The 16211-nt window shown below is 29.4% G+C and overlaps 1 long non-coding RNA gene across 2 annotated transcripts in view; it reads right to left on the bottom strand.

Annotated features, from left to right (window-relative positions):
• Window positions 1–16211, bottom strand: part of LOC117179042 — a 44204-nt gene that overhangs the window by 18656 nt on the left and 9337 nt on the right. The window lies entirely within an intron of this gene.

Consider the following 16211-nt stretch of genomic DNA (forward strand, 5'->3'; position numbering starts at 1 on the left):
AAACGAAATTGTTTATACCAATTATATTTGATTAAATAATTAAAAAATGTACATACATATATACTTTTTCTACACTATACAGTCAGAAAAATAACTTTATATGTTCTATTTTATTTCGTTTTTTCAATTATCATGAAAACGGATTGAGCTGATTCTACTCCATACAAGACCAAATATTGCAATTTAATAAGAAATATGCTTATTTTTTACATTTATTGGGAAAAATTAATTGTTTAAATAATTGTAAGCTGTTTAGAAAGTCATGGTCAATGTTAAAATTGTCCATTACCAATGATTTGTATAAAAAAGACGACGGAAACGGCTAAAGAGTAACAATAATACGTAAAAATGTATTTTTTTTGGGTTATATTTAAAGCTTTAAAAAATTTTTCTGCAGCTAAAAAATATATGTATCTTTAACATTTTTGTACTGTACAACGCAGAAAACTTTAATTCTTATCGATTACTAATACTCTGATTATTGCTATATGTGAACACACTGAGTAGAGGTACTTTAACCGTCAAAATGAGATAAGGAAGAAAGCTGTTTTCTAAAATGATATTCTGACCACAGAGATTTATCTAGTTTATTAATAATTATTATAATAATAAAAAAGTCAATAATGGCTGAAATGATAGCCCAGGTATTCAATGTACGACTTCCTCAAAGAAGTTAGGTTCATAACTGAAATTTAAGACACCCTAATGGGTTTTTGAAGGTCTCATCATTTAAAAAATTTAACCCGTTAATCCAGATGGTTAACCTTGGGAGAACACAATGGATCAAGTTGTTACACAAAAAATTTGTTGATCGGGAAATTTTTTAAAATTTAAATAGCGGGCGGTCTCTTTGGATCTAATAATATAGTTCGAGATCCCAACTATAGTTTCAAACGCTTGCTATAGTCTGGACAGCGGTTAGTCGTCGTATAAATGCGTTTGATCCATAATCGAAAAATAGGTGTATTCTCGCAGGTTTAAAAATCTTCTTCCTCGAAGTAGTTGTATTTATAACTGAAATTTAAGACACCCTGATCGGATTCAAAAGGTGTCGTTATTTAAAGAATTAAACCCGGTAGTCTAGGTCTTCAAAAGACGTATTTATCGAAAGTTCATGTTCATCACTAAAATTTCAGAACACCTTATGGGTTTTCAAAGGTCACGCTATTCTGAAAAAATAAACCTGTAAATATATGTGTAAATACATCTTGGTTGTTCCTTCACCTTCTAAGATGCCTTCTACTTCATTTCTGGACACAACTTCCCATGGGAAGCTGTATTTTTATACCTAGAGTATTGGGTTCACTTCCTAGAACAACGAGACCTTGAAAAAACAGTTAAGGTGAATACATTTTTACACATCTTCCTCAAAGAAGATTTTTTCTGATTACCTGGACTACCAAGCTTACTTCTTGAAAAGCCGGGACTTTGAAAAAAATGGCTACGGTACCTTCTAATTCAGTTCTGGATATAACTTCCTAGAAAAAGATGTATTTTGAATACCTGGACTACCGGGTTTTTATTTTCTAAAACTGCGAGTCTCTGAAAAAATTGTAAGGCTGACTAAAATTTTAGTGCTGAAGGCACCTTTCTCGAAAAAGATGTATTCCAAATACCTGAACTAGCAGGTTTACTTGTGAGAATGACAGGATCTTCAACAAATTATCAGAGTAGCTAAATTTCAGTGATGAGCGCCCTTTAATTGTCGATTTTCAAAAAACATTTCTTTCTGCAAATCAATAACAATTGATCCTTAACCGCGATTTACTGACATTTTGAAACAAACATCCACAACCTCAATACCCTCAAAGCCATTTAATAATATTAATAAACCTATTTATTCATGTGCAACTTTCAGTAAATGGACTTGAATTAGCCTGGAAAATTCAACAATTTTATCGTGAAAACCGGAGAAATGATCACCTATTTTTTTATTAATTAGAAAGATTGAAAGAATTTAATGTTCCTTGAGTTTGATTTTAAACATTTTTTAATGTATCTATGAAAGAAACTTTTCACAATTTCTGGCGCTGTGAGATTTGTTTCCTGTTTTAAGTTTGATAAGCGAATTAATGATAGTAAAAACAAACGGAAATAATAATTTCCTCAATTTTCTCAAAACAGGGTATTCTATAAAATAATCATCGCTTTTATTTTAGGACAGGGAGTTCGATTTTAGAAGAAAGAAAATGTTGAAAATCCCTTTTCCAATTCAGAATCTGTCTGAACTTAAAAATTCTCTTTTTTTAATTTTAGATGAAGAAAGTACTTGTAGTTTTTAGATTAGAAGTAGTATTTTTAGAATTAACATTTCTGAATTAGAGTAGAAAATTTTGTTACATCGTTTGTTGCGAATTCATGTTTTTTTTATTGAGAATTTAACTGATGAGTTAAAAGTTACAAACTATTCTGTTTTTGTGTGAAAAAATATTTATTTATAATATGACTTAATTAAAATATAAACTATTTTGTCAAAAATAAATTGTATTGGTTGAATATTCACATATTTAATTACAAATTTATTCCTTTGGTTAAAATATGAACTATTTGATTGTCAACTGATTTTTTCTTCAGAGGAAAAAGATTTTTATGCCGAAAATTTAACTTCTAGTTTTAAAATTTTCTTTCTTGTTTGTATGAAATTTTTTAACTGGAAATGTAACTATTATTCCAGTTGAATATTCTATAATTTAAGTTTAAAATTTATTTGATTGGTTATAAATTTATTTTTTGACTAAAAATTTAATTATTTTCTATTTGATTGACCAATAATCTTTATCGGTTTAAAATTCGTCTTTTTATGGAAATAATCTTCTTGATGAAAAATTAATTTTTCTGGTGTTAAATTTAACAATTCTAATTACAATTTAAGTTATAAATTGATCAGTTTAAAAAAAATGTAACTATTTTTTTCAAGTTAGTTTTTATGTTGCAAGTTATTTTTTGGGGAAAGTAATTTTTTCAAATAAAAATTTAACTTATTCAAATCAAATGCTTCAATAGTTTAAGATGAAAATTCATCTGTTTGGTTAAACATTAATTTTCTCAACTTATATTGAATTATTTTATTTTTGGTGGACAATTTATATTTTTTACTCAGAATTAATATTTTTTGTGGAAAATCCAATTATTTCAGTTAAAGATTCATCATTTTAGTTAAAAATTCAGAAAGTTGGTTGTAAATTGAACTATTTTCTTGAAAATCAATATGTTTGTTAAAAATGATTATTTTCACGAAAATGTTAACTATTTTATTTTTTGTAAAAAGTTGATATTTTACAGTGGAAAATTGAAGTATTTGTTTGATAATTCATTGATTTTGCCATTTTTTCTCTATTGTAGTAAAGGCTGTTTAGAATAAACGTCATGAATTCAAATAAATGTTTCCGTTTGGCGGCAAGTATGAATATGTTACTTTTAGTTGACCGTGAAAGTAAAAAAATTTGACCGGGAAAAACAGGAAAATGACCGGGAATTTGAAATTGTCCACCGATTCCCCACCTTGTTCGTCATGAATAGATATATAAAAACGTAGCATCGTTTTGATCTATTTTCCATATCCAGTTGATACCTGGTAGTTTTGTGTGAACTACCACTATATTAGTTAATAGAAGTATAAAAGAATGAGCACTGATGATTATTATCTTCGCTTTTTACTCCCGGGAACCATAAAAGAAAAATTAAAATAAGAAAGAACCTTTTTAATAAGGTTTTTCCTAATTTGGACTAAAGGGTGGTTGTAAAATTTTCAATCCATAATGAAAAACGAAGAGAAGGCATTTTTGTGAAACTAATACAGATGCTACATCAGCTCGGCCAGCCTAATTTATTCACAAGTCACGTTGCTTCAAAATGGAAAAAATAGAATTATAAAAATACTTGAATGCACTAATGAACAGTTAAATTGTCCACCAAACAGTTAATTTTCTACCACACAGTTAGAATTTTTACGAAAATAAAAGAATTTTTAAACTAAAAAGACATTTTACATTCGTAAAAAATCTTCGTTTGCCTATTTCAGTAAGCGATTGCAAAAAATAGTAACACTCCAATTTTAAAGGCAAACCTACAAAAAAAATTCCAACAGATTTTTTGGTCCCTTTTTAAAAATTATAGATAAGTTTCTTAATTTGATTAAGATTTTCATCGGAACTTTAATCCTAATAAGTTATTGTTATTATTAATAAACCAGATAAGAACAAACCTTGTCAGGTTTTGTTTAAATCATTTTTTACAATAACTTCCTTATTTATAAACAAAAACTCATAAAATTAGGTTTAGCATTTTTTTATCTTTCTACAGAATAAGCTTTTCGCAATTAGCTGCGTTAAAACAAAATGATTTTTTAATCAAATTTATATATCTGCATAGTTGTAACTTAGAATATATTGTTCATAAGAATTTTAAACTCAACAATTTTTTGTATCCAGGTTGGATGTCTTGAAAGCAAAAAGAAATATTTTGATATAATAGAAACTGCTATCCGTGAACAGTTGTTTAAAATTTTCTATTTTTAAAATTAAATGGTATAGACTTTTTATTTGTATATAGAAAATTATTCAAGCCAGCCAGTGTCGTAATTTTCCCAAAAACATTTCAAAATTTGATTAGTAAAAGTCTTCAATGACCAAAACTGCTTTTTTTACATTTTATTTATCTTTGACACAAGAGAAGACTTTTTGTTTTAACTGAAATTTTCTGTAGAGAACCAAAAAATGTAAAATCGTACAAATTTTTTGAAATTGAAAACAGGAATCGACTGAAAAGTAGCCCATAAAAATCCTAAATGCGCATTACTGATTTATAGGCCATTGATAAACTTTAATTTCAACAAATGCAATTTTTCATAACTTTGCGCAAACAATGAGAAGGCAATATGTTAAAAATATAAACAGGCTAGGTTACGTTTACAATTTCAGAATCTTTTATTTCTTCTAGATTTCTTCTTGTCATTGTAATATAGCTAGAAATATTACACCATCGCGTAAGTCTATTAAATTTTTAACTTCTCCAATATTTATAACTATTTTTAATAAGTTTATAAATTTTTAAATAACTTGACACATTGTGGCTAAGCAATTAGTTGTTTTTCACTCCTGCGTTATGAAATATCATGAATAATTGAATTAGTAATTTTGTACTGATCCTTAGTAGCCTACTTTTTGCTAATCATGTATGTAGAATTGCGCTAGTAATTGCTTAAATTGTACGAAAAAAAATCTACAACTGAAAAATATTTTGAAAATTGAAAACAGAACTATGTGTGCAAGTAACGCAGAAGGACCATGATTATGCATAATAAATGTACAGCTTATATTGTTTCATTACAATTTTATCATTATTAAAAATTATTACTTTTCTTCACTTTTTACAAACTATCAGGAGGCCATATTTAAAAAATGAAGACAAACGAAGTCACGTTAAAAATTTCTCAATTTGACCTTCTTATTATTTGCATAGAGTTAAAAATTCTACATCGTCGTATCGTATTAAATTTTTCTGCTTTTCACTTTTCCCATATTTATTACTTTTTTCAAATTATTACATAGACCAGACAAAACTTTGTTTATCAAGAAATGAGTTTTAAAATGTGACTTAAGAAATATGTCGACTATTCGAATTACTAATTTTTTACTTAACCTTAGTGGCTCACTTTTCACTAATCAAATTTCACACTTAAGTTTAGATTTGAAAATTTTTTAAATTAGACATGCAACAGCCATCCAAGTTCTCGAAAAATTTGCTATTGAAATGATTTTGAACAATGATTTTAAAAATGATTGATTTAAAACATTTTTTTATTTTAAAACAAAATTCATTGAAAATTTATTGCCTTAATTGAAGGCTTTTGTTAATAATAATAGTTATTGATGTTATTTCATAAATAATTAGCCATATTAGATATTTATGATGGAATAAATAATTTTTTTACGTAATCCATAATCTATTACTTGATAATTTTTTTAATAACTTGAGTAACAAATGCACTATTTGGCTATTTTTGAACGTACAAACTTCGTTCTTGCGATACAATCATACATAGAATCATGTCGTCATTAACTTTTTATTATTTCATGTGCCTATATTCGTATGGGTGCTTACGGCGAATATAAATGGAGATTACAATTATTCAAATTTTGCCAAATAATTTTCATAAGATTATTGAAAAATATATTCAAGTTTCCCCTATAATTTTGTCTAACATAATAAATATTAATCATTATTTTAAACTTTTAAAAAGGACAATCTAAAAAATGTGACCATTCTTCAAAAGCTTCATTGTGGCCTATTGGTCACTGATTGATCATTGCTAGAAAAATCTTCTTTCCGCCTTCTTCTAACTTTAAATTTCAAATTGTCTATTTCTAACGAATTGATTATATATGGTAGGGAAAAGTGCAAGCTAGACTCGAAGAACTTAAATAAGGCTTCAGCTAATTGTTTTGACGTAACGCATGTGTATGTAGAATTATGTCCAGCTTATTTATAAGTTGATCAAAATCAATATTTCGTATTAAAAAAAAGTGATTTCTTATTTTCTTTGCGTTCTCAATACATGAAAAATGTATCAATTAATTTGACCATAAATGAGATTTCAAGCGACTTAAAAAATTTGAAAGATATCCAGTGATTTAAAAGCATGTCAACAGAACTCAGGGGATTTCAAATTATTTCGAAGATCTTTGAAAAATGGCAAAAATTTTATGGAATTTAAGGATATTTCTCAAGCTTTTAGGGGTTTCATGAGATCTGAAGAAATTTTAAAATATTTAAAGGGTTTCAAAATGTGTAGGGTTGTATTTAAAAATTATTTTTAAAGATTTCCGGTGTTTCAAAAATCACCTGGTACAAATTCAAATAGTACATACATTTTTCAAGAACTTGTATAAGAATTACAAGAATTTTAAAGAGTTTAAACAGATTCCCAAAAATTGATTTTCAATTCTAAGGCATGAAATCCTTTGAAATCTAATAACATTTTTAAAGGATTTGCACGGATTTCGAGTGATTTTAAGGAATAAAGAGCGGTTTTCCCGGGCGTAACATTTTCAACACTATTAAATAATAACGTCATATTGAGAAATTCTTATTAAATTGTTATCTATTTCCATTTTCAAAATTTTGTCATCTAATTGTTTCAACAAAGTTAGGAACAATGGAAATATTTAAAAATTAAAAAATTATAATGGATCAGGGTGGGCTAGACATTTATTATGCATATTCAGGAACTTTATTCACCACTTAAAATTTGATATTATTAATGTTATAAAAATAAAAAAAGGTTAAATATATCAAAATAGAGCAAGACACTAAAACTTTAAATTGCTCAAGTTTTCCTCACTTTGCTGTCATAAATATTTGGAAAGCAACGAAAATTTTCAAAACAGTTAAAAAAAACTTTGTTCTTTTAATAATTGGGAAGATTTACTAAATTTAGTTTAAATTTATGATCTCCGAAGAAATGATTTAATCTCCTGAATAAACACAAACTAAAACAAACATTGCAATTTCCCAAACCTGGGAATATAATATGGATTATAAAAAAAGTAAAATTTTATTTTCAAACACTCTGATATTAATATAAAATTTTTTAACTTATTTCTGGCTTACAAAATATTATGAATTCTACTTTCATAGTATATGCATTATCTTCATGTGTTTTTATGGCGATGAAAAGCCTATTTAAGAGTATCACTGATCTGCCTTTCATAAGAAAGGTTAAATATATACATAATAAGAATTAATTTGTCGATTATTATAAAATTATAATTATGCTGTTAAAATTATATGCTTTACTTGTGCTTTATTTGTTTTATATGCTTATATGCTTTATTTGTGTTATTTTCATTATTATATGCTGCCAAAAATGTAAATTTTATACAGTACCTCCTCACCTTTTTTCAACATGAAATCTGGCTAAGTAGCAATTACTTATGGGCAAGCGTATGGTAAGTCGCTGGCAATATTTGATTAAACAACGTTGGTACATGCACTACTGAAGATAATGTAGAAGCCGCAAGTTAAATGGAGAGCATGTACCACGGGAGAATAAAGACTTACTGCGAAAAAATGACTCACAAAGCATGAAACACTATATGAATTTTATAAATTTATCAAATTGTAAATTATCTACAAACAAGCGACAAGTGAATGATCACAAAAACAGTCAGACTCATCTAAACTGAGAGTGGCTGCTAAGAATTACGACTTATAGTTACGTTAACATGTAAAACTAATACTCCTGAAAAGTCAAGATTTGAGATATGCGATTGCGGCCGCCACGGTAGTTATCAGTCATCGCATGGAATAAATAGACTTACGTGTATTAAATGACGTATAGCCAATCTAAAGAAGTGATAAACAAACAACGTAAGTCTCGGTAGACGAGATATAAATATTCTTCTTTCAAGTAATCTGAAACTCACTAAAATAAATTATTTCGAATTGCAGTTGTAAGAAGTGCGTGCATTAGGCAATCGGTTGCAGACCAGTTTTAAGAAGTACGGGACTTGATCGAAGCTGCAAGCCTATAGAACCCCCTACGCTACCCTTGTTAATTGTATTTAAGTATCAAGTAGTCATACTGTTCACTTCGATCTACAAAGAACGAAACACTTTGACCAAATCTTATCTTCTATTTTTCATTGAGACCGAAGAAACACTCTGAATGTGCCGTATACGAGGTGTGTTTAAAAAATAAGGTGACTTTATGGTTTTCTCAAAAAATATTCATTTATTCCTCAACATTTATGTCGTCCCCTTCAAAGTAATCCCCCTCAGATATAATACACTTGTTCCAACGCTTTTTCCAATCATCGAAGCGCTTCTGATAATCATTTTGTGGTATAGCCTTGAGTTCTTTCAGCGATGCAGTTTTTACCTCCTCAATCGTTGAAAATCGATGTCCTTTCACGGGTCTCTTCAGTTTTGGGAAAAGAAAAGAGTCACTGGGGCCAAATGCGGTGAATATGGAGGCTGAGGCATGACTGTGGTGCTGTTTTTGGTCAGAAAATCTTTTACAAGCAACGATGAATGAGCAGGTGCATTATCGTGATGCAAAAGCCACGAATTGTTTTTCCAAAGTTCCGGACGTTTTTTGCGTATCGCCTCTCGCAAACGGCGCATAACTTGAAGGTAATACTCCTTATTGACCGTACGACCTCGTGGTAAGAATTCCTGATGCACTATGCCACGGTAATCAAAGAAGACAGTGAGCATAACTTCACATTTGACCGAACTTGACGTGCTTTTTGCGGTCTTGGAGAATCAGGATGCTTCCATTGAGACGATTGGGCTTTAGTTTCGACGTCATAACCATATACCCACGATTCATCTCCAGTTATAACCCTTTTGAGAAAATGAGGATCATTATTGACTCACACAAAATTCACAACAAATTTAATGCAAACTCTTTGCTCCATTTTTTTCGAAAGAAGAAAATCGCCGAGTACACCAAGCCCTTCTAACCTTTTCGCCTCTGCCAGAAAAACAACACGATCTATATAATCAAAACTGTGAACATATGATCGTGACGAGTATACCAACACAACAAAACAAAAAATTTAAGACTTGAATGTACGTAGCTCGCGAAAATTGAAAAGTCACCTTACTTTTTGAACACACCTCGTACTCTCAAAGTAGTTAACGTGTGTCGACACTTTTACTAAAGTTTCTTCGACTGAGGCCTTGGTTGTCGAAAAGTGAGTCTAGTGACGAATAAAGTCCGCAGTGTTAACTTTTGCAAAAAGAACTCAAGTGTAGATTTGGTAGCTGCAGTAGGACCCTGTATTACACTACCACTACTTAAAAAGGCCTAGTGCACCTTTTCACTATTACAAATATCCGGTAGGGTTCCGTCGCTGTTCTGATTTAAACATAAAGATCCAATCGGCAAACAAACACTGCTTCTGCCCTTTCCAGCGCAGAAAGGTAGGCGTAAGTTTTATGTACTATTATAGTTACTTCTCTTTTCTAATCGTAATAAACATTGTTTACATTAAATTCCACATGTGGGTTAAATAGTGTAACCTAACATGGTCCCCATAGAGCTGACAAGTGGCTAACGAACCCACAAATAAATAATTGGTTAGGCTCGAACAAACTGAGATAAAATCAGCATACTGTTGTTTTACTATTTTGCACTTAGCACAAACTACCCTCGACTACTTGCTCGGGAGATAACAACGGAGTTTTGGTGACAGCGATGGGACTGCCACCCCAGGTATAAAATTTATACTTCATTTTGGATCAGATAATATTATTTTCATTTGTTTCATGAACTTTTCTATGCAAAGCAAATGAAAAATATAAGTGTTTGGTCCACTATAAATATTTGATATATAACTTTTTCACCTGGGACTTTTCGTTTAACTTCAGTGTTTGTAATCTAAATTTAAACTGACTTTTTCGTTGAATCTCAAAATTTACATTTTTGGTTTTTCTATATCAAATGTCTTTGAAATTCTTCAGGAATGTATTTTAATTTGCGTTGAAAACAGTCACAAAAGGGTATACATTAATTAATACTGCAAATTGCAATCTTTTGGAATTTGAAAACCTTTTCTCGATACTCAATACTTTAAAAGTTTAAATTATTAGCAATTTTATTCACAATTTATCCCGAAACCGCTCAATTTTTTTATATATAGTTTTAAAAAGTTAAGGGGTCATTACCTGACTTCTAAACTGCATTAAAGAAAATTGTGGGTGTATTGCGGCTTTTACTTTCGGAGATTAAGGGCGAATTATAAATGGTATGGAGATCTTAAGCTCAAAAAACGGCAGCAAATGTGATTTTTGTTTTACGTATGAAGCGTACCATATATGGTTTTCTGGCGGATTCGGGTTGAGATTGTGGCCTAAAAACTACAGTTATCAAAAGGTAAGCTGCAATACTTCAAATGTTTGATTTCCTTTATATTCAGAATAAGTTTAAATCCATTTCAAGAATCTCTCTTTTGCGGATTGATCAACCATAAATGGAACTTCTACAGTAGATTCATTCATTAGAAACGCCATCTACTTTAACAATAAACCAAATTTAAAACCATACCTTCAATCCATCAAACAGAAACCAGCTGCAACATATTTTCTTGATTTCAAATCGTAGATTTCAAATTATTTATGCCTTACGGTCCAATCGTAAATCGAAAAAATAAATATGAGTCAAAAAAACATGTTCTTCGAAACTCAGATATTTATTTAATAGAAAAAACTCCTTTTGAAACTTCCTGACTTTTCGGTACACATGCGCACCTTTTTCAAAGGTTCTTAACCAGATCAATTTTCAGTCAAAAAAATTAACATTTCAGTCAATTGTTTTAAAAAAAATTAATTAAAATTTAGTCTTTTTCAGAAGTCTAAAAAAAATTTTTCGAGACTTCAATCGATTAGAACTACATTTTTTAAAATTTGTACGAGAATTTTGTTTTCTCGTACAAATTTTAAAAAATGTAGTTCTAATCGATTGAAGTCTCGAAAAAATTTGTTGAAACTTCTAAAAATGACTAAATTTTAATTAATTTTTTTTAAAACAATTGACTGAAATGTTACTTTTTTTTACTGAAAATTGATCTGTTTGACTATTTTAAACTATCATCAACTCAGGTTAAGAACCTTTGAAAAAGGTGCGCTTGTGTACCGAAACGTCAGGAAGTTTCAAAAGAAGTTTTTTCTAATAAATAAGTATCTGAGTTTCGAATAACATGTTTTTTTGACTCATATTTATTTTTTCGATTTACGATTGGACCGTAAGACATAAATAATTTGAAATCTACGATTTGAAATCAATAAATATCAACGGTCGAAGAAAGGATTGATTTGTTTCATCAAATCATTTTACAACATATTTTCTGATGTCATTGCAGAATGAAATACAATCAAAGACCTCGAATCTGCACAGTCAATGGTGCTTCTCATCGATCGTAAACGAAGAATATGTGTCTAACCTTTATTGCCTTTTCTGCTGAACCACGGAGGCAATCGCTAGTCAGTGATAGGTGAGCATTACGATCAGACCATTTACTTATGTCATCGCAACGCTTCGAACCACTCACGGTTAATAGAATTTTCAGCGGTAGAATAGAGTAAATAATTAAAGTCATCCATGTATCTACCGTTGAAATATGTAATTCTTCCAGAAAAAAGGAAAATAAATTCGTCAAAATTCTTTTGTTTTTTTCTTGAATAAGCAGAACTGTTTAACCTTGATCGCTTTTTCTACTGATCGACGAAGGCAACTCCTAGTGCGTAATCAACGCTCCATTATGGTCGGACAATCCACTTATATTGCAGCAAATATCTGAATAAACGCAATTACAATATAACATCCTACAAAAAAATTAATTTCCTAACGGGACGAAACATAGAATTTAGAGTTGACCCCCAAAGATTTAGATAAATAATTTAAACGCATTATTAATATTTATATTATAGTATAGAAAATTCCTTGAAAAATATAGTTATTAGTGCCTATATTGTAAATATTACGAATCGTTCAATTAAATTCGTTTATACAATATTTTGCATCTAACCAATTTAGAAAAAGCCCTGACAAAACTTTAATACTTTATTAGGTTCTTTCGAAATTTGAAATTAATAAGTAAAATCTATAAATTTGTCTAAAAAGAGTGTTCATTACATTTTAAAGGACAGAAGATACTATTCAAAACTAAATTCTGGAAAGATAACCCGGATTTTAAAAAAATTTTAAGGAATCTAAAAAATGTATGTTTTCTGCAGAAATTTGAATGAGAAGTTTACATAATTTGCTACTGCTTTGTGTTTAATTAATCTTATATTATTATATTATATAGAGATTTTTCTTCAATATTTTTTTTACTATACATTCTAAAGCTTTGCTTTCGAATTCGAAACTGAACCTGAAAAATTAAATTCCAAGTCTTTTGAGCATTCTAGAGTAAAATGAGTCAATCAGCAATGTGTAATGATGTCGAGCAGCAGCAAAAAAAGCTTCATACATACATACACTTTTTTAAATGGCAGACTTTCGGTAGAGATATTAAGATAAAACTTTGTGGTTTTCTGACATTCAAAGGAAAATTAGAATTCTTTAAATTTTAACACAATTTTTTAATTCAGAGTGTCTAATGAAATTCTGGAAAAATAAAATGACGATGTCAGGATTTTTCCAGGTTGAAGAACTATTAAATAAATTTATTTAAAAAATGGTAAATATAAAAAAAATATTTCTAAATATACAAACTTGCTGTGATTGAATATCCAGTCTTTCCACTTTGTTTATATTTAAATTTTTACGCTGCTCATTTGATGAGCACTTTGGTTCCCACTAGCAAATGTATTTGCTTCCTCATAAAGGAAGCATTAGTAATTTTTTTTTAATAGACAAAGTATATTGTTCATTTTGATCAATTTATGAACAGAAATTTACGACAAATAAAAAATTACAAAATAATACAAAACATTTTTAAATACAATATTAAATGAGAAAATTCAAATTTTGCATTTGAAATTGTCATTTTTCGGGTTGGAAAAAGGAACAGGGTAATTTTGTTAGAATCTATCCCTTTCCCAGCCTTATGCTAACTTAATTGAAATTAATATTGAATTTTCCATATAAAAATAATATTAAACAAAGAGGTTGAATTTTTAAACAAAAAGTATTTTAATTTGATTTATTTCAATGAAAAAAGTTTGTCTGTTTAAAGAAGATGTTTCAAATATTACGAATAAACAAACCTTCCTTTCTCTACAATTAAGTGTATTAATATTGTAGGTGAATCTATTTATTTAGAACCAACGAATCTTTTCTATTCTTGCATCAACTTTTAATTATTTTAAATAAAAACGTTTTACTATAGAAATCCGTATTTTCAAATATTATGGCTTTCCATAGCTTTTTTACTCTTCAATAAAACGTATTAATGTTATAGCTCTACTGAAATGAACTTTGAATCATGGTAGTGAAAAATTTTCACTATAAGAAAGGATTTTTAAAATGATATTAGGTTCTGTCAGTTTCAAAAAATTAATGTTAAAAATAAGCTCCCCAAATATCATCAATTTATCTGCAACCTCCGGGAAATTGCTTAGAACATTGTATTAAACATTTTTAAATTGAGGAAGATTGAATTGAATAAATTAAAAAATGTTTGAAAATTTTACCATTACGAAGCTTCCTATATGAGGAATCAAATTTACGCTAGGTTATTATTAAGAATTTGTTTTCAGTCTAAATTTTTAAATGTGTAGTAGTGGAACTCTATCGGAACAATTTATTTGATCTTAAAAACCAAATAAAACACCAAATAAACTGGTCCCATAGACTTGAACAACAATTTCGTTGTTATATTTTTCCCTAGAATTTCAAATTAATATGATTCACTTCAAAGGATCAATAAAAATTAAGGAGTCAAACTTCGGGACCTTCTGCATCAGCATGCAAAAAAGAATAACAATAATAGGCTTCTGCGAGTAAACTGCGAAATGAAGCTATTTTAGTTCTGAATGAACGTTTCTCAAAGAAGATACATTCTTAATACTTGAAGAACTTGATTCACTTTGTAGAAGGACCAGACCTTGGAAAACCGGTCAAGGCCATTCAAATTTCAGTCCTGAAGACACCTTCCTCAAAGTAGATGTACTCTAAACACCTGGACTAAATTTTTTGCTTCTTAGAAAGACATGACCTCAAAAAATGCTCAGGGTGCTTTCTACTTTAGCTCTGGATACAAATTTTTGAGGAAAGATGTATTTTAAATATCTTGACTAGCGAGTTGACTTAAAGAAACTATGAGACCTTAGAAAAATGGTTAGAATGAATGAAATGCCAATCATGAAGGCACCTTTCATAAAAAAGATGTACTTTGAATACCTAGACTATCAGGCTTACTTTCTAAAAAGGACGAGATGTTTAAGAAGTGACCAGGATAACTCAAATTTCAGTTCTGAATAAACCTTTTTCGGATAGATTGTATTCAGAACATCAAGATAACCATGTTTGCTTTTCGGAATGGTTTACTTTTCTTTATTTACCACCGGAAATTGTTTGAAAATCTTACATTCCTATAGTAAAGAGAGGATCCTCGGCGAAAATGTATTTTCAATTTCTGGTTACCAGGTTTACTTTTCAGAATGAGAAGTGCTTGAAAAAATGATCAAAGTAGCTACATTTAAGTTTTGACACAATGTTCTCAGCACAATGTGTTAAGTAGTTAAATATTTATGACCGATAATGGATCTCGAAATTTGGATCAAGTTGATCATGAATAAAGATATCAAAACGTTGCAAGATTTTGATCCATTTTCTGGATCAACTTAACATCAGGTGTTGAAGGTCAAAGAAGAAAAACCATTTTATAATCCCTCTGTATTATAAACTGTTAACAAGATTAAAAAATTACCCATGCCTTGTAAACTATTCGATGGGAATTTTGCTATTTATTAATTGTTACATTCATTAAACAGATTTTAAGTTTGTCCAAAAAAGCTGAACTATCCACGAATTTCTTCTGGTAAAAATCATCGAAACAGAGTTAGTGTTTTTCAATCAAGGAGTTTTGATTTTTGGACTGAAAATTAAATTTACATTTTTTTCACTTAAAATTGGAAATAGCTTAAGGAAAATTAGAAACTTCGGTGTCTCGGGTATTCGGGTAAATATTTTGTCATTTGAAAGCCTTTAAGGGCATGCTCTGCGCGAATTACGCAACTAAACCAGGCCCCACTTATAATTTTTTTGTCCACATAAAAAAAATAAACTTAAAAGAAATAGGAAATATTTTGGGAAATGGTAAATAAATGTAAAACGATAGTGTGTGGCTATGCACAGAGTTGAGAGAAGAAAAAAAATTCTATAAACTCATATCATAATATTATAACATCGAGAGTGATCGACCGATGCTCTGCTGATGCAATCTTATCATGGTCAGCTATTTGCTACGAGGACCGGCGGTCGGTAAAGAAAACAAGTTTGTCAGCTTGTGATCTTTCAGTGCAGGATGAAGTCAACTCGAGGCCCTGAGGCGCAACTTTGCGGCCCCTGGAAATAAATCGGGTAAAGAGAAGGATATATTTCACGAAAATAAAAAACTACCATTTTCGCTTCGATTTAAAAAAAATTAAATCTAACCTCAAAATTTTTCAATTACAATATAACGGACAAAAAAAAAGTTGTGCGATTCTTGTACAGAAGTCACACTTTTTTTTGTAATTTTAAACACTTTGAGAAC

The sequence above is a fragment of the Belonocnema kinseyi genome, chromosome 8 (genome assembly GCF_010883055.1).
Source record: "Belonocnema kinseyi isolate 2016_QV_RU_SX_M_011 chromosome 8, B_treatae_v1, whole genome shotgun sequence".
NCBI lineage: Eukaryota > Metazoa > Arthropoda > Insecta > Hymenoptera > Cynipidae > Belonocnema > Belonocnema kinseyi.